Consider the following 18,810-nt stretch of genomic DNA (forward strand, 5'->3'; position numbering starts at 1 on the left):
GTGGAGGACGAAGGGCTTGGCAATGGGGCTAGTGATGTGGAGGATGTGGTTCCGCAAGAGGACATCCGGAGTCGGCTCATACGCGACTTCTTTGCTTAGTGGTGAGTACCAGTGTCTGAGTGTGCACGCATTGGTCCCCGTGTGGCATGTGTTGCCATGTGTGTGTCCATCTGCATGTATGCCACGTGAGTCAGAGGTGTGTGTGGATGTGTCACTCGAGTGATGGTGCCAGTGATGAGTGTATTTCCACAGTCATAATTGTGACCTAGCATGTTGTCATCCTTACATGTGTCGAGTACATGCACATGCAAGTGGCTGTGCTTTTTGTGGCTGACTTCTTGTGTGTCTCTCATCCCCAGGTACTTGCGCATGCCGTCTGCTGGTTGCATTGTTGTGGCACTGCTATTCCTCATGGACACGTCATCGTGTGCTGACTCAGCGTTACACGCCCCGACAATTTTGGAAGTCTCCTTAGGGTAAGGGATGCATCAGGGGTTTATTGGGTGTGGCAGTTGTTTACGATGTGTGCACACTGCCCCTGTCGATGTTTGGTTCCTCTGCAGACATGTCGCATCACCATGGGACACATTACATGTAGCTGGATACACCTGAATAGATGGTCAGACTTGTTGACAGTCATCTGTGATGGGATAGTGGATTGTGATGATGGCATCAATGTGTGTAACACTGCCCTCGGACACATATGGTTTGCATTGGCTTGACATGGTGTGGGACTTCCACATCAGAGGATCAATGGTGTATGGCAGCCTCTCCGTGAGCAGCAGGGGGTGTTTAGCTGTTACCCGACACTTGTGTGCCAGTTCCATGGCTATCACGCATTTGTGCTGCAAAAGGGGGGTTCCAGTGTTGGACCCACATGTTACTCCACATGACCTGTGTATGTGTACTCCGAGTTGCCTCTGCATTCCGGAATACATGACTAATAAAGGTGTCCCTATGCCTCCAAGGTGCCTCTTCTCAGTCAATGCTGGTGTGTTGCCACGGTGCATACGGCATGTCTGGCATGGTTTTCCGTGATAGTGGCTATGTGTCTATGTGTAGAGTAGCAAGATGCAAGCTGTTTGTGTGGGATTAGACTCTGTATTGTGCATGATGTCCATGACTGTGTGGGTATTGTGACATGTGCCATCCCCATGCATCCAACGTTGGCCAGGCCACCATTCTCTGCATCCACCTGACTCAAGCTTGCAGGACATGGTTCTGCCACCTGTCTACACATACCTGGGTGCCCCCCAGGACACTCCACATGATCCCTGACCTCTGCGCATGACTGTTGCTGTACTCAATATGTCTGTCGGCACGGTTGTGCGGCCACCCCCTCAGCTGGTTGGGCCCATCACGGGTTTGTATGGTGCTCCATGTCTGTCTTGCCTAATACATTGTGACCCATGTGTGTCCTGTGCCAGACTCAGGCCCCAGGGTATGGATGGTTGAAGTCATATGAGAACTCAGGCATGGTTAGACTTTACAAGACACATGTACGGTAATAATGCAAAATGTAGGCATCATCTCTTTATCGTGTAACTTTTTAGTTGTGTTGGGGTACGTGTTGGGGGGGGTATGACAAGAGGGGCTTTCCGGGTGTGTGGAATCCAAAGTTCACTGGGGGAGTTGGTGTCCTTGGCATTGGAAATCATCAGAGTCCATGCCACAGTCTTTGTCAACATTGGTCAGACAGTGACCAGCAAGTCCATGTGGCAGGGAATGTCTTTTGCTGATGTGCTGCTGTTGGTCCAGTGGGCCAGGTGCCAGGCCAGGTGTCCTGGGAGATGGTGCTGTTGCGCCGACCCTCACGGTCTTTTCCTTGGACGACCCGCCCTCCTGCGGGAACCCTCAGAAGCAGGCCGTGACGATGTTTGGGATGCTCCGCCGGATGTCTCCTCCTCCTCCTGATCCCTCCCTGTGGGTGGTGATGTTCTTGGCCTGGTGGCACTGGGAGGGTTGCCCATGTTGTCGGCTATCCGACGGAGTGTACGGTGAATTCCCGTGAACACCGTCACGAGCTCAGCCTGTCTGTCCTCCATCTGCCCTTGGTGTCGCAGTTGACAGGCATGTTGCACCGCATGTTGCTGGGCCTGCTGGGTCTTGATCTCCTCGAGGGTCCCCTTCATCTCGTTGATGGTGGACACAACCTGGCTCATGCCCGTGGTATCCTGCCCGTATGTGTCCAGGATGTTTCTCACATGGGAATATACCGGTTCCGTAGCCAACTGGTCAGGCTCGCGCCTCCGCCATCCTCCACTCCCACCGCCCCTGCCCACTTGCACCTGGCCTGCCCTTGTGGGCACATCGGGTCTCCGGGACCCCTGAGGGGTGGCATTAGCGTTGTCGCCTGCCTCCTCCTGGGTGCCCGGTACACCGTGTCCCTCCTGGTCAGCCTGGCTGCGTTGTGGTGGTGGGGCAGGGATCCTGGGTGTCTCCTGGGATGTGGCAGGAGTGGGGGTGGTGGTTGGCCCAGTTGTACCTGACGCAGGTGCTGCAGGTGGTTGGACACCAGAGGGGCCAGGTTGGTTGGGGTCATCCACAGAGTGGTGAGAGTCGTCGCTGCCGGTGGGATCGTCATTCCGCAGAGCCGGGTCCTGTGAGTCTTCCCCCCGAGTGTTGGGGGTGATCCACGACGTTGACCTGTGTGTGAGAGAGACAATGTTATTTTTGTTCCATGCAACATCCATGTTTCATTCGTTTCAAAGTTGGCACATTTCCTCTGGGTATTTGGATATGTCTTGTATTCCACTCACAGTGCACTTGTGCATGGGTATGTCCCTTGGCCACAGCTTTTGAGACTTTACCTATGTATGACACAGTCTTACTTGCTGCGTCAATTGTGACTGCAGTCAGCAGTGGAGTGAGCAGGTGTGGCGAGCCATGCATTGGCGCCTTCTGTGTTGCACTGTACGTGGGCACATGGAGTTGTTCCACACACTTATATAATGCAGGTAGCTGGCGTTGTGCTCGTGCACAGGTTGAGACATGGCCCAGTGTTTTGCCATGGAGAAGAGAGGGGGATTCAGGCACTGGCCACCCTTGTCTACATGCACGCAGTCCACCTGCTGACGAGCAGACATTCCCACACCACCCAAGGCTGAATTGGTCTCCCTGTGTCTCCCTTTCTCACTCCCTCTCTGTCCCCCTCTCCCTCCCTCCCTGTGTCAGCCTCCTCCCTCTGTCCGTCTCCCTGTATCTCCCTCCCTCTCTCTCCCCCTCTCCCTCCCTCTGTGTGTCACCCTCTGTCACCTCAGCCCAGCTTCCTAGGCACACACATTTTGCAGATCTTTGAATGGCCCTTGGCTTGTTCATGTGAGTTTGTTTCTGATCTCCAGGCACCCATTGGGTGTAGTGTCTGTGTCTGCGCTGCTGCTGTGGTGGTGTGTGCTGCCACTCTTTCACAGTGTTGGCTGTTCATTAGCTGCTGTCATGTGCAAAAAGTGCCTTCACCCCCAAGTCTTAATGCAAGGCGTCCGCCATTTGCTGGCAAGTCTTTCCTGTGTGGGGACACACTGTTTGTCTGGCTGTGACCTAGGCCATATGGGCAGACGGCATTGTTGTCGGCTTCTGAGTTGCACTATGTGATTTTTGAGGCCCACACTCCCGCCATCCGGGTTACCGTGTCTTGTGTTGGTGTTTTCTGTGGCCTGTGACTTGGGATTGTCCAGCTGGGTGCATGGGGCATGGTGGCGCTAGTGGCATGTGCGTGTTTATGGAGTGTGGTTGAGTCATGCGATAGCTTGGGGTGGTTGCGTGCATGATTGTGAGTTTGGTTGTGGATGACGTTCCCCCATGTGAGGTGAGTTGTTTGTGTACTCACCAGGCTCTCGGAGTCCTTCTACTCCGTCCACTGCCACCACCGGCAGTATGGCCATCACCCTCTCCTCCCAGGGATGGTATTGTACGCGTCTGCGGGGCGGCCCTCCTCCAGTGATGTTGGCCTGGTTGTGGTCGTCGGTCATTTTGGCTCGGACCCTCCTCTGCAGATCGTACCACCTGGCTTGGCATTCATGCCTGGTCCTTCTGGTGGACGCAATAGCATTCACAGCATCGACAATCGTCTGCCACATGGCTGTTTTTTCGGAAATGCTGGTCTGTCTGACCAATGTTCCAAAGAGGTGTGGCTCGACTCTGAGGATTTCGTCGACAAGGACCTCCAACTCTTGGCTAGTGAACTTTGGATTCTTGTTAGTGGGCATGGTGAGGGGTGTGGGTGTGGATGGTTGTGGGGGGTGTGGGTGTGGATGGTTGTGGGTGTGTGGGTGTGGTTGTACAGGTGTATGTGTGAATGTAATGAGGGGGTGTTTGTGAAGGTGGTTGTGTGAAGGTGTGCAAGTGTAAGGTGTAGTAAAGGTTCAAGTATGGTGCTGTGGGTTGTCTGTGGGGTCTGGCAGCAGTGAGTCTGTTGCAAAGGCTCATGGTTTGTGTCTGTGGGCCCTTTTTATTGGTCCATTGGTGGGTGTGGCTGTGTTTGAACTTTGGGTGGGTGTGTTATAAGGAGTGGTTGTGTTTTGGGCCTCTGTTTGGGTGTTTGGCAGTTGCAGGTCAGTGAATGTGTTGTATTTGTGCTTGTTGGACATGTTTTGTGGCTTTGTGCGATTCGAATAGAGTCTTCTTGTGTTGTTTTGCTTTGTCCTGGTTGTGTACGTGTGTTTTTAGTGTGTGTACGGTGTGGACATCGGCTATTTTGTTGTACAGTGCTGTCCTTGTCTCTGGCTTGGTACGACTCGTACATGGGCGATGTTGGGTGAAGGTGCTGGTGTTGGGGCCTGGGGTGCGCTCCGTACTTAGACTGTTGGGGTCGGGGTACGCTCAATACATACGCGGGTGGGGGTACGGGCCATACATACACGGTTGGGGTCGGGGTATGCTCAATACATACGCGGGTGGGGGTACGGGACATACATACACGGTTGGGGTGGGGGTACGCTCCATACATACGCGGGTGAGGGTACGGGCCGTACATACACGGTTGGGGTAGGGGTACGCTCCATACATACGCGGGTGAGGGTACAAGCCGTACATGCACGGTTGGGGTGGGGGTACGCTCCATACATACGCGGGTGAGGGTACAGGCCGTACATACACGGTTGGGGTGGGGGTACGCTCCATATATACGCGGGTGGGGGTACGGGCCGTACGTACGGGGGTGTACATATACAGGTGGGGGTTCGACTCGTATGTACACGGGTGTACATACACGGGTGGGGGTTCGACTCATATGTACATGGGTGTACATACACGGGTGGGGGTTCGACTCGTACATACACGGGTGTACATACACGGGTGGGGGTTCGACTCATACGTACACGGGTGTATATACACGGGTGGGGGTTCGACTCATACATACACGGGTGTACATACACGGGTGGGGGTTCGACTCGTACGTACACGGGTGTACATACACGGGTGGGGGTTCGACTCGTACATAGGAGGGCTGGGGGGTGGTTGGGCGCGTACATACAGGGGCTGGGGGGGTGATTGGGCGCGTACATACGAGGGCTGGGGGGGGTGTTGGGCGGTTATGCGGGCACATGTCTCCATGGTTGCTATAGGAGTTCGGTGCAGACGGTGCTTTTTCCATCCGGTTGTAACATCGGACGCACGGGATGGATCGTACTTCTGCGGTCGGACTTCACTTGTATGGCCATCACCCTCTCCTCCCAGGGATGGTATTGTACGCGTCTGCGGGGCGGCCCTCCTCCAGTGATGTTGGCCTGGTTGTGGTCGTCGGTCATTTTGGCTCGGACCCTCCTCTGCAGATCGTACCACCTGGCTTGGCATTCATGCCTGGTCCTTCTGGTGGACGCAACAGCATTCACAGCATCGACAATCGTCTGCCACATGGCTGTTTTTTCGGAAATGCTGGTCTGTCTGACCAATGTTCCAAAGAGGTGTGGCTCGACTCTGAGGATTTCGTCGACAAGGACCTCCAACTCTTGGCTAGTGAACTTTGGATTCTTGTTAGTGGGCATGGTAAGGGGTGTCGGTGTAGATGGTTGTGGGGGGTGTGGGTGTGGATGGTTGTGGGTGTGTGGGTGTGGTTTTGCAGGTGTGTGTGTGAATGTGATGAGGGGGTGTTTGTGAAGGTGGTTGTGTGAAGGTGTGCAAGTGTAAGGTGTAGTAAAGGTTCAAGTATGGTGCTGTGGGTTGTCTGTGGGGTCTGGCAGCAGTGAGTCTGTTGCAAAGGCTCATGGTTTGTGTCTGTGGGCCCTTTTTATTGGTCCATTGGTGGGTGTGGCTGTGTTTGAACTTTGGGTGGGTGTGTTATAAGGAGTGGTTGTGTTTTGGGCCTCTGTTTGGGAGTTTGGCAGTTGCAGGTCAGTGAATGTGTTGTATTTGTGCTTGTTGGACATGTTTTGTGGCTTTGTGCGATTCGAATAGAGTCTTCTTGTGTTGTTTTGCTTTGTCCTGGTTGTGTACGTGTGTTTTTAGCGTGTGTACGGTGTGGACATCGGCTATTTTGTTGTACAGTGCTGTCCTTGTCTCTGGCTTGGTACGACTCGTACATGGGCGATGTTGGGTGAAGGTGCTGGTGTTGGGGCCTGGGGTGCGCTCCGTACTTAGACTGTTGGGGTCGGGGTACGCTCAATACATACGCGGGTGGGGGTACGGGCCATACATACACGGTTGGGGTCGGGGTACGCTCAATACATACGCGGGTGGGGGTACGGGACATACATACACGGTTGGGGTGGGGGTGCGCTCCATACATACGCGGGTGAGGGTACGGGCCATACATACACGGTTGGGGTAGGGGTACGCTCCATACATACGCGGGTGAGGGTACGAGCCGTACATGCACGGTTGGGGTGGGGGTACGCTCCATACATACGCGGGTGAGGGTACAGGCCGTACATACACGGTTGGGGTGGGGGTACGCTCCATATATACGCGGGTGGGGGTACGGGCCGTACATACGGGGGTCTACATATACGGGTGGGGGTTCGACTCGTATGTACACGGGTGTTCATACACGGGTGGGGGTTCGACTTGTACGTACACGGGTGTACATACACGGGTGGGGGTTCGACTCGTACGTACACGGGTGTACATACACGGGTGGGGGTTCGACTCGTATGTACATGGGTGTACATACACGGGTGGGGGTTCAACTCGTACATACACGGGTGTACATACACGGGTGGGGCTTCGACTCGTACGTACACGGGTGTACATACACGGGTGGGGGTTCGACTCATACGTACACAGGTGTACATACACGGGTGGGGGTTCGACTCGTACATACACGGGTGTACATACACGGGTGGGGGTTCAACTCGTACGTACACGGGTGTACATACACGGATGGGGGTTCGACTCGTACATAGGAGGGCTGGGGGGGTGGTTGGGCGCGTACATGCGGGGGCTGGGGGGGGTGATTGGGCGCGTACATACGGGGGCTGGGGGGGGTGTTGGGCGCATATGCGGGCACATGTCTCCATGGTTGCTATAGGAGTTCGGTGCAGACGGTGCTTTTTCCATCCGGTTGTAACATCGGACGCACGGGATGGATCGTACTTCCGCGGTCGGACTTCACTTTTCACATTTGTACGGTAATTCGTCCGGGGACGTGTCGGGCACATTTTCCGACCCGAGGACGTGTGGGGAAATATTCCCAATGCGATTCGTATGGACTTTTTCCCATGCGAATCGTAGTTGGCAGTTTGTACGGCACTTGTACGATTCGTACGGTAAAAAGACCGGATACGAGTCGTACAGGGAAATTTTTTACAGTATCGTAATCGGCACCCAAGTGTCTCCATCCCAGCAGTTCCTCTATTGCTCTATTGCCAATATTCAGCTTTTTGGGTGTATCAAACAGTGGTGGTGGTTTTAGAAAAGCAGCAGCAATATGACCATTCGCATGATTGGCTGACACTGAGAGTAGAGGTCTCTTCTACACTGCCTGCTGTCCGTTAGGACCTGCTTCATGCATACCATCTCTAAGGCCCTGTGCAGTTCTGGCCTCTGGGTCCTCTTGATGAATTAATGGAACTGTGACCTCCCTATTGATCTCCATGGGATCTCTTCACTTTTCTAGAGAGATTTTGAGTTGTTCTGAGCCGCCACCCAGCAGCTTTAATGGCATGCTGCTTCGGGTATGAACAGCTCTGTAACCACAACCTCGGGCAGTCCTTTTGGGGCTACGCCACTCAACACTGTGGCATGAATCTCAATAATCAGCTCTGGTAAGCAGATGACTGTTTCTTGTATCTGACTTGCTCTTTTTCTAGTCATCTCTTTATACTCTCTGAGACCTGGTTGATCTCTGCCTTGCAGCGCTTCTGATCCCAACGGTACTTTGAACAGTTTGCTGTCGCTATTTGCCAGTCTTTCAAAACCTAGTTGCATCCACATTTAGTACTATCACTTCGTATTACGTATGCCTGTCCAATGCATAGCAATGTGGTACCTTCATGTACAGTCTGACAAGCAGGTCCTTGATCACTGATATATAGATTTCTTTGCACTGCTTCATTGTTTTCAACTTCTTTACAGCGATTGGAGTTGTGCTTTGATGCCACATGTGATAAGCATCAATTCTGTACTTTGACTGCAACACACACCCACAAGCAGCTTGCTTGGACCTTGGTAAACACTCTTGGAGAGCACTGTCATTCTTCGGGTTACTTATCTCCTAACTCGTTGCCAGTTGTAGTGTCGTCTCCAGCGTTGGGTACCCATCAATGACTACGCCACACATGAAGCTTGGATTTACATGTCTTTATTCATCTGCGTGCAACTGTGAACTCAACATTCTAAACCAGCCTTCAATGCATTCCACTCCAACAATCACGTCAAAGTTCTACGGAGTCCCTCAGAAGCCAAAAGTGTTCAATTATTTCTAACTCGCAAGACACTACACCTAGCATCACAGAAGTGTCCAATCTGTACAGCCAAAAGAAGGCGCTCATGAGTGAAATAAGAAAACTAAGTGCATCCAATGAAAGTTGCTGCTCAAGTGTAGATAAAAATCGGGATGCAACTAATGTGCTTGATGAATACTGCTACTTCATGCATAATTGCCAAGCCTGGAGTAGCAGTACATACTGGGCAAATTTATTCTACCATGTTTTTTCGTGAACAACACTCTTTTTCTTAACTTATCCCTAACCTTGTCCCACTGATGCACAAGCATCTACACTTTATGATGGTTGTATGACAGAACCACACATGCTTATACCCCACATGCCGTTACAAAGAGATCAATGCAACAAACACAAGTTGTTACAATGACTTGCCTTAGGGAAGCACTGGACTTTGGAACAGTATAATTTAAAATCCAACACCAGTCTAACAACGCGTTCCCTAAAGTCAGTGTAAAGACTTGTGTGGTAAAGGAACGCGTGGTAACAATGCATTAGTTGTTTGACTGTGCTGTAAAGGCACTTCGTGATAAAGGTTATTTCCCCTTTGGGGCAAGTTTTCATCACTTTAATGACAATTCACTGCATTGGCATTTTACCTTCAATGGACAGTTTTTGAGTCTTTGTGAAAAAAATCTATACTTTTGATATACCACATGTATCATTAAATCTTGTCTGACCACCTAATTTTAGGTGTTAGCTGAACTGGAATCAATGTTACAACCATGTAGACAATCTGAGCAACGAGAGTGTGTGTAAAAATGTTTGATCTAATGGTAGTTCAAAGTATTCATTGCCCTGTAACTGAAATTTTGAGTTCTTCATTTGGAATTTTCATGTTTTTAAACATTCATCTTTGAACATGAAATCAGATTTGCATACATAAATTCATTTTTATCCGATAACCGATCAAATCTTTATGTGGTGTTAGATATGTTCTCCATGGTATTGCTCAGTTTCCCTTTTCTACTACATCTTGCATTACTTGAATATGGTCAATTTGATTATTAATGTACATGTTGCGTGTTATTCAATGAAGCATTGTTCTCACTGACATGACTAGTCTACGCTACTCACAAGCAAGGGGCCGATTACAATGTCAGGCAGAAAGCCTCCTCCAGACGGCCGGTTTGCAATCTGCCTGACTGATTACGATGTTCGCGGTCAGAAAGAAAACCCCACGGTCATTTCGAATCGGTTCAGAGTGGCTCTCAGAGTATTCATGTCGGTCAGAACCGCATTGTGCACCTCTATCTACACCATTTCCGACCTCGCAAATACAATGTCAATTTCCAACAGCCTCATTGAGTCGGCCAGTCCGACACGAAAAGTCTGTTGGAAGTTGACTTTGGGGGCCTCCGGCTGGGCCCCCTAGGCCCAGCGGCCTACGGTTGATGGTTGAGGTGGTACCTAACAGACCCCCCCTGTAAAACTCTGCACTGTGTGGCAGACACCGTGGGTTCCCTATTACAGGGTGCAGGGTTTTCTGCAAATACCCTATTTCCACATAGGAACCTGAGTTAAGGCCGGTTGTCGGGCAGAACACGAGCTCCCATAGGCTACAATGGGACTCCGACCAAACAGTGTTCGGTTGAATCGCAATCTGTTGGACGGAACCGCTGACCGTGAGACGGTCGGTCCCGATTCCGAGTCGGTGTCAAGCAGAGGCTTTCCACCCAACATCGTAATGAGGCCCTAAGTTGCTGAAAAGCTAAAGAGTATTTCCATTATATTCATTGAAAGATCCTAGACTTTAAATTTCACTAAAGAATCTTTTGTAATATTTGGTTTATGCTGTAATCAGACCCAGATTTTTTGGATACTGGTTGCCCCACAATTGTGTAACCCTGACATTTGATCTGGTTATGATTTGAATAGACTATTGTGAAATAGTTCCCAGGGCCTCCCAAAACAATGATCAGCTGACATCAAAGAGTGCAAAAAGAGGGAGGCAGAATATGGATACATTACAAAACCATAATCACATTAATCCATTAAGCAGTCATTAAAAACTCCCTGTGGTCCTGGTTCTATATATGGTCACGCTCAGAACCTAATGTATTATGCACAAATATGTCATGGGAAAGGTGCTTACTGTTTATCAATCTTTATTACCCATGCTGGAGTGAGAATCAGATTTAAATTTAAAGTTTCTGGTTTAACATCCTTTGGGCAAATTCCCGGTCTGTCAGGTCGAAGGATCTTGGCCGTTTGTTTTGGAAGAGAAAATCAATGCATTAAGTAAATTATTGTTACAATCACCAATATTATTTTGAGTCAATAAAGAAAGTTAGGATTTAGTTTCACAGGCTTTATTTAAAAGAAAATATTTTAGCAGTTGTATCTTTATTAGGATATTAAACAAATTTATCAATAATCGATAACTAAAATCTTGTTAACAGCAGTCAATATGCAGAGTATTAATAAATGCATTAAGCGTGTTCCATAAAGGAAATAATCGCTATTCTAAGAATGTGGTAAAAGGAGTCATAAAGAGCTCCATATTGAGAGTGCAGAACTTCCAATGAAGGGAATTTCAAGAAACTCAGTAGAGTCCCAGAGCAACGTGGCATAGGATCTGGGTAAATGGGAAATCGCAATAGCAAGTGAGGGCAAGTGGTAACTTACTCCAGGAACATGCACTTATCTAAGCAACACATTTTATGTAAGTCGGAAACAGTTGCATTTCAGTCTTCTACCATCCAATTGGCGTTCAATGTTTTCCTCAGAAAAGTATCACTCATCATCATATCACCAAGAGAACAAGAGTCCTTTGAATCCCAAGTTAGTTTTGCATTGAATAATGTTGAGTATGGTTCAGCTTCTCTTCAGAGTCACGTTCCCATGTACACTTGTACACTTTTAAGCTCTTGAATCTCAAATGTAGAGAAAAGTCTATGTAAAAGTTTAAACATGTCTTATAATGAAAGAAAGATAATAGACAAGCTGTCGGTGATGGTCCGACCACCGACATCTCTTCAGTCCGACCACTGCATTATCATGCTGTACGATGAAAGACCACCTCCTCTGCCAGGATCAGAGATACCAACAGGGTGGTGGTTGAAGCATCGTCCCAGCTTGGCAGTGGCGCTGAAGCAGGCACCAGGGTCAGGATTACAATATCCCTTTCCGAAAGCCTTCTCATGGCAGGAACACCGCCATGAATAAGCTGTTGGAAAGGGGTATTGCGGGCTCCAAACAGGGCCCCCATCCATAATGAGCCACTGAGAAGTGGCCCTGACGGCACATGTGGTGCCCCCACTCACCTCCATGCACAATGTGCCATGCACAATGTGCCATGCACAATAAGGTGCCTGGCCGACAGTGCTCGGACATGAAGGATGTGCATTCACCGCATCAGCATTTGCTGCGGCCCTTTCTCATGGCCGCTGAATGCCCCTGCTGTGTTCCCAACCATGAGCCTCGGGGTCACATCCAAATAGGTCAGTCGGACCACCGGTATGCTTGTTGGCGGTCTCCCGACCACCCCAATAGCAGTCATCGGTGCGACTGACCGCCATCAAAATGATGCCCTAAATTCTAATCATTTATGAGAGTAAGCTTTGTTTGGGTAGAAACATTCTACAGAAATAAGTGAAGCTTTATAAAAATGTTTACTTAATTATAAAAAGCATTTCTATGTAAAGGTCAAGAGTTAAATATTGTTATGTCTACATTCTTGTACGATATCATCTTCCTGTTCAGAAAATAACATTTCGTGTGTTTAAGAATTTCTAAGAAAATAAGGCTTTTACCAGTGCTACCCTAGCCATTTTAGGCCTAGTACATGTGCATTTCTTTCACATTTTTAAATGCATTTTCTTTTATTTAAGCTTGTACGCTAATTCTGCACATTCATTATGAATAGGGCTCCCGGTTTTATGGTATTTATTTTTTTGCCATTTCCGTCTGTATTTATCCATATTTATTTTTTTGTCATTTTATCTGTACTTATCCACATTTATTTTTGTCACAAGCAAAGGAAGATTCTGCAGCTAGTATTTTTTTCTTATTTATGCGAGAGAGGGGCTATGGAGAGAGTGTAACGACTGCATGCACTTAAAAAGTTACCAAACAAAACTGAAAACACTGAAAGGCAGAACATTCTATTTCAAACAAAAAGTTTGCATTTAATGTACAGAATTCCAGGAAACATTAAGCAAGTAACGTTAAGCACCGTGTTCGAAGAGGGAGTGATGGGGGATGGAGCCTCTCTTTTAGTAATGTTTGAAATTTTTGTTGTTGGGATGGCATCAAACTGTGTTACAAAATCTCTCTTGAAAGTTACCTGCAACCCGTTCTAACCCTTCGTGATGCAAAGAGCAAGCGCAGCGTTATTGAGGAAGATTAGAAAAGGAATAAAGGAATGAAAGCAAAAGTGAAATTACTTCGGCAAAGGCAAAATTCAACGAAGGAGACTGCGATCTACACATCTCGCTGGAGAGAGCTAGTTGCACAGAAACAGTTGGCGTTATACATGCAAACAGTTAAAAAAAACCTTAAAAAAAGGGAAGAAAGGATTTCATGTTTTCTTGAAACGGGGTCACAATCATGTTTGTACACTAGCGGTATGTATTTTTTTAAAATTCCTCGATGCCTGCCACTTGCAACCGAGCACGCCACTACCTGCTAACAGGTCTCTGCCTTGCGCCAATGATTGCCATTCACAGGCTACCTTATTGGCACTGACCCCAGCAGACCCAGCCAGATAATGCCTAAAGCTTTCTATCAGTGGGCCGGCATGCTAATGCACATATTAGCACCTCGTGCTCAGCAATTAGGCATTCTATGATGGACACAGTGTTTTCTTAAACCTTAAGTACTCGTACTTCTTACTGCGACCCCCTCCCCCTTAACGTGCAACACCTACTGCCATCTACTGCCTTGTGTAACGTAGCAGTTCTCTTAAATGGGTCGTAGTGGTGTAGATTACCAAGAAGGGCTTGCCGAGGTAAACCTGGGCAGGAGTGGGGCTGCGGCGCACAGTTTGTTAGTATTTTCCCGTTTTTAACTTAAAAATACAGACATTGGAAAAATGGTTTTCCGTCTGTATTTATATGTAAAATTCCGTTTAAACGGAAAACCGAGAGCCTTAATTATGAACTATATGATTTTGAATTTTCATTAAAATGATTTCTCGCCCAGCAGCCAGAATTCTACATTCCTCATCATTCAGCACATTTCTCCAAATGGAAGTTGCTTAGCTGCACTGCAGGAAACATTTGAAAACTGAACTGTTATAACAAAACTATAAAGAAGTGCAAAATCCTCTTAGAAATGACAGAACAATCTCAGATCTATGATCACAATGCCCTTCAAGCTGTACTGTAACTTTCACATATGCAGTACTTCCTTTTTGTCTCTGTACACATGCTATGGAGTGACCTAGCTGACATAAAGTGTTACACAAAATTCCAAACTAAAATTAATAAATAAATAGTAAATAAATTTCACAATGAATTAAAAAAATAATTATAAGCACACTATGATAATAACACAATGTACAAAGGCAGTAACCATCATATATCAGGTGTAATGATGTGCTAGATTTGAACTCTGTAAAAAGAATGACAGACATAAGTGATATTTTGACAATATATAAAAAAAAAATCAAGGGAGTAATTAGCCCTAATTTATGTTAAAATAAAGTACCACATTTTGGGACTAGTCCATTTAAAGGATTGTGTTATTTATTTGCTTTCTGAAAATTAGGTTTTTAAATAGGAGGGATTAAGTGCTCTGAAGGGTTTAGAGGCCATTTGCAATTGCCAGTTTGTGTGTATGATAGGGAGCACCAGAATAGAGGGATTTATGGACAATGCAAGCCGAGTTTGAAAATTATTCTGGCTTCAAAAGGAAGCCATTTAATCATGCTCAGTACAAGTGAGATTTGTTTGTATAATAAAATAATTAAATTATTTTAAAAATGTTTTATACATCCCTTCTAATGATTTTTAATACACTTTAAAATACAAATTTTTTCATTAAGGTGAGATTTCTTTTTATTTAAACATCAAAAAAATATTTTAATAAATTTTATGTTTTTCAAAATTATTAAAGGTTTTATTTAAACCATGTATATATTGTTCTACATTAAAAATAAAAATGCAAAATTCACATTAATATTTAAAATAAAAATACGTTTTTTCAAATTTTTAAAAGTTTAATAAACTTTTGAACATTTCCCTATATTTTACCGTTGGGAGAACTCCACACCACATGCAGAGCTCTCCTTCAAGTGGGCAAAAAGTCAAATATGGCCATTAAGTCACTACCAGTAGTAGCTTTACTTTGATGTTTTATTTCATTTTTTCACTGACTCCAATACCCTATGTCAGGGGGTGGGGACATGTATGTGTTATAATCTACTTGCTGGTTAATGCATCCGCCCTATTGTTGTTCTCTGCCTTGCGGCTCAGCCAATGGCGAGGTCATTGGATTGTTCAGAGTGTTTGTGCTTGAGGAAGAATCAGTTGGATTGGATGGGCTGAATAGCAAGGAGGCTGCTCCTGGTGGGGCAGATTATGGATCTTACCATCATCCTGTAACCTGTGGCTGAAGAAGTAACCTGATGAATAAATCTATAACCTTCATCTACAAGACCTGTCTACGTATCATCTTTCATTTTAACACTAAGTCTACACTTTTGAGTAACTTTAAACTCGTAAGTGGTGAATAGCCATAAGTTACTCAGACGATAAGAGTACATTTGCTTGCAGTAAATCTACACATGCAGATTTATCTTAGTGACTAGGCCCCTAAAAGTCTACTTGTAGTCTGTCCTGAAAAGTGTGGCAAGCCATGTAGAGTGGCATACACTCAATGCCATGTTTATCTCTGATGCACTACCTATCAATATCTTTGTGTCAATCCCACACCAAGCTGAATGTTACCACCTAGTCAAAGTCACTTTATCTCACATGCTTTGAATAAGATCTATACATTGAGGCTAAATAATTTGTTAAATACAAATATGAAGTCCACTTCAACATGCTATCCCCAGAAGATAAATGATCAAAGAATAATGAAGGATTGGCCTCAATTGTAAATATATTGGCTCGCGCTAAAAGCCTGCCAACAAAGCTATTAAAGCCATTATCTCTCTGTTTCACAAAATACCTGATCTTGCCTAAGCATAGTTGCAAGAAATTAGAGAGAAAAACAAATCTGTATTGACTATATTGCTATGTAAATTTAGATTGTAAAGCACTCAACTCATGAAGTTTATACTACTGTAAATAATTTATGCTATTTTCCTCATTTAGCCATTCATCCATCTCATATTCTGTGTGCCCTCCTATTGAAAACAAGATAAAGAGAAGTGTGCTTAACTTTTCTATGCAAATTCAGCACACAGAAACCATCTATTTGAAAAATGTGAAAAGATTGCACAAGAAAAGTTTCAACAACCTGGCACCTCTCAATTGAGAGGGTTAAAAATATGCTGCTGCAAACTAAGGGGTTATTTACAAGAGTGTCACTTTTTTTGATGCTGCGGCGCAGGCCTTTCAATCTTATCTATGAGGTGATGCAAAGCCACCCTATGTGGCTTTGCAAGGCCTCATAGATATGCAGCAAGGCAGGACAGGGTAAAGTGCTGCGTAGCCTTACTCTGCGTCAAGGAGGTATTCCATGGGCATTGTAGTGGGTGTTCAAAAGCAACACACATGGATTTTGATGGTGTTCCAGATTTACAAATTCACGTCAACCTGGGGCAGCGCCAAAACCTTACCCCTCCCATTGCAGGTGCAACAAAGCGAAATGTTTTCATTACTCCTAGTTTTTTCATTCTCATTTTTTTTTTCATTCTGCAGCACACATAGAATGAAGAAACTGCCTCCATTGCCCCTTCCTGCTAAAAAACAATACTGCCAATAATGCAGACACCCTTGCACCAAGGTGCAAGGGTGCCTGCGCTGACGCTAGGCACCAAATTGTGCACCGGCTTAAAGGATAGGAATACACCACATCTCCTAAATGTGTTCCATTCCTGCCCTTTGAAATTGGCATAGGGCAGCACAGCTAAAAGACTTGCAGCGCTGCTCTTCACTAATTGTTTGTAAATGAGGCCCTAAAACTTTGTCTCCTTCAATTCCTGCATCCCTTTTACCCTTCATCTGATGGCAGAGACAACTGCCTCTATGTTGTGTGATTGTGAGAGGGCGGTTTACTATCTGCATAGAAGTAAGCAGAATCTATCGATTTATTGAAGAAGCCAGATGCATTTCCCTGAGTAATTAGCAAATGTAGGCCCATATCATTACCAGTCATACTGGCTACTGTCATTGAAAGAAAGTGAATTGGCAACTGTTGCAATTGAGTTCTGCCAATTCAGTATGCCCAAATTTCTTTTTTCCCGATCACCTGTTTTTGGACTTTTTACCGTTGGTGATTCTCACTACATGTATCTTACCCACAGTAATCACAAGGCAAACGGACTGCAAGTGTTTACTGCCAGTGTCGAGGTAAAGCCGCGGTGATGCAGCAAGTTTAAGGGACACTTGACAGGTTACACGTGGACATGTGTCCACACGTATGGGGATTACGTGAGTGAGACTACTATTACACACAGCCTGCTACCTGCACACAGGAAGCTTGCCGCAGAGGGGACTCTGCAGGATTTGATATTGACCTGGGTGAGGCCTTATAATGTTAGTGTACGCTAATAGGTAAAGTCAGTGTGGTTTACTGTTTTGTCTGTATCGACACTTTATTACACACTTAGGGAGAGTACTGTCTTAGAGTGCAGCTTCACTTCTCTTTGGCCTACAGAGACAAGCGATGTATGTATTGAAATGGAGAGTAACCTGTGTTAAAAAATGAAATCTACTAGTTCCAAAAAGATATCTCTACAACTTATGGGTCATCCAGAATTGTCATATTTCTATAGCTCAGCTCAGGATTAGAACCCATGTATTTTGTCACCCTACTATGCCCAGTTAATTGCACTTCTCTCCAGCAGCAGTAACAAAGGCCTTCCCACATAAAGGGAATAAATCACAGTGCTTCACTCAGCTCATGAGGAGGAAAAGGGTGGGGCAGAAAGATATGCATCAATTCATCAGCTATCACACTGTCCCAGAGATGGGAGTTCCCAAGCCCATTGAACAAAGGAGGGAGCCCATACCTCTGGATCCAACACTTGAGGGGGCTCCCCTTTAAAGCTTTAATAAGGAAGGGCCTGGCAGTGATGTCAGTGAGGGGCAGAATTAAGGCACCAGAAATGATGTGTCTAGTGACTCCTGGATGACATAATTTTGAACTGAGCCAGTAAGCTGTGCAGGAGGGTTGGGGCAGGGGTAGAGAGATGTTGAGGCACCCTAGGATTGGCCAGTGGTGCCTGGCTTCTGGAACCTACCACACAGGGGGAGACTCACTCTTGCTGGGTGATTTCTCTACACTTCGCTGTTGGACTCTGTGGCCACCATGGACAACTGGAAGAAATGTCCACAAAGGACTGAGGACTCTGCTCTGACCCCACAAATAGTGGGTCTCCCCAAGGACCAGTGAGGATGGTTCCTTAATGTCCCCTGAGGATCATTTGTTGGAAAGCCCTGGACATCTGCACCTAGACCCAGAAACCTGGTGGAAGGCTGAAACAGGGAGGCAGATGAACCACCTCTCTGAGGATTAGACCGCTTTGGATTTGAGGAAGTCTGCTGCAAACACACCTGTTGGCTAGAGCTCACCACCAGGTGTAAAATTAGCTTGTGATTATCAAAAATGGCCCAGCAAAGCTCAAGGTAAGGAATTTTAAAGATTGATATCCCTTGATCTTTTTACCGACCTGGCATGTGGGGCTCCACTGCCGTTCCTTACCTCACACCGGGGGTGGGCCAGGTCTGATATCAGATCTATTTATAAAGTTTTCCTCAGAGATGGGGCCCACTCCCTGGGCAGTAGAATCTCTACAGGTTTGGGGACCCCACCCCCA

Source organism: Triturus cristatus, chromosome 8, assembly GCF_964204655.1.
Source record: "Triturus cristatus chromosome 8, aTriCri1.1, whole genome shotgun sequence".
Lineage (NCBI taxonomy): Eukaryota > Metazoa > Chordata > Amphibia > Caudata > Salamandridae > Triturus > Triturus cristatus.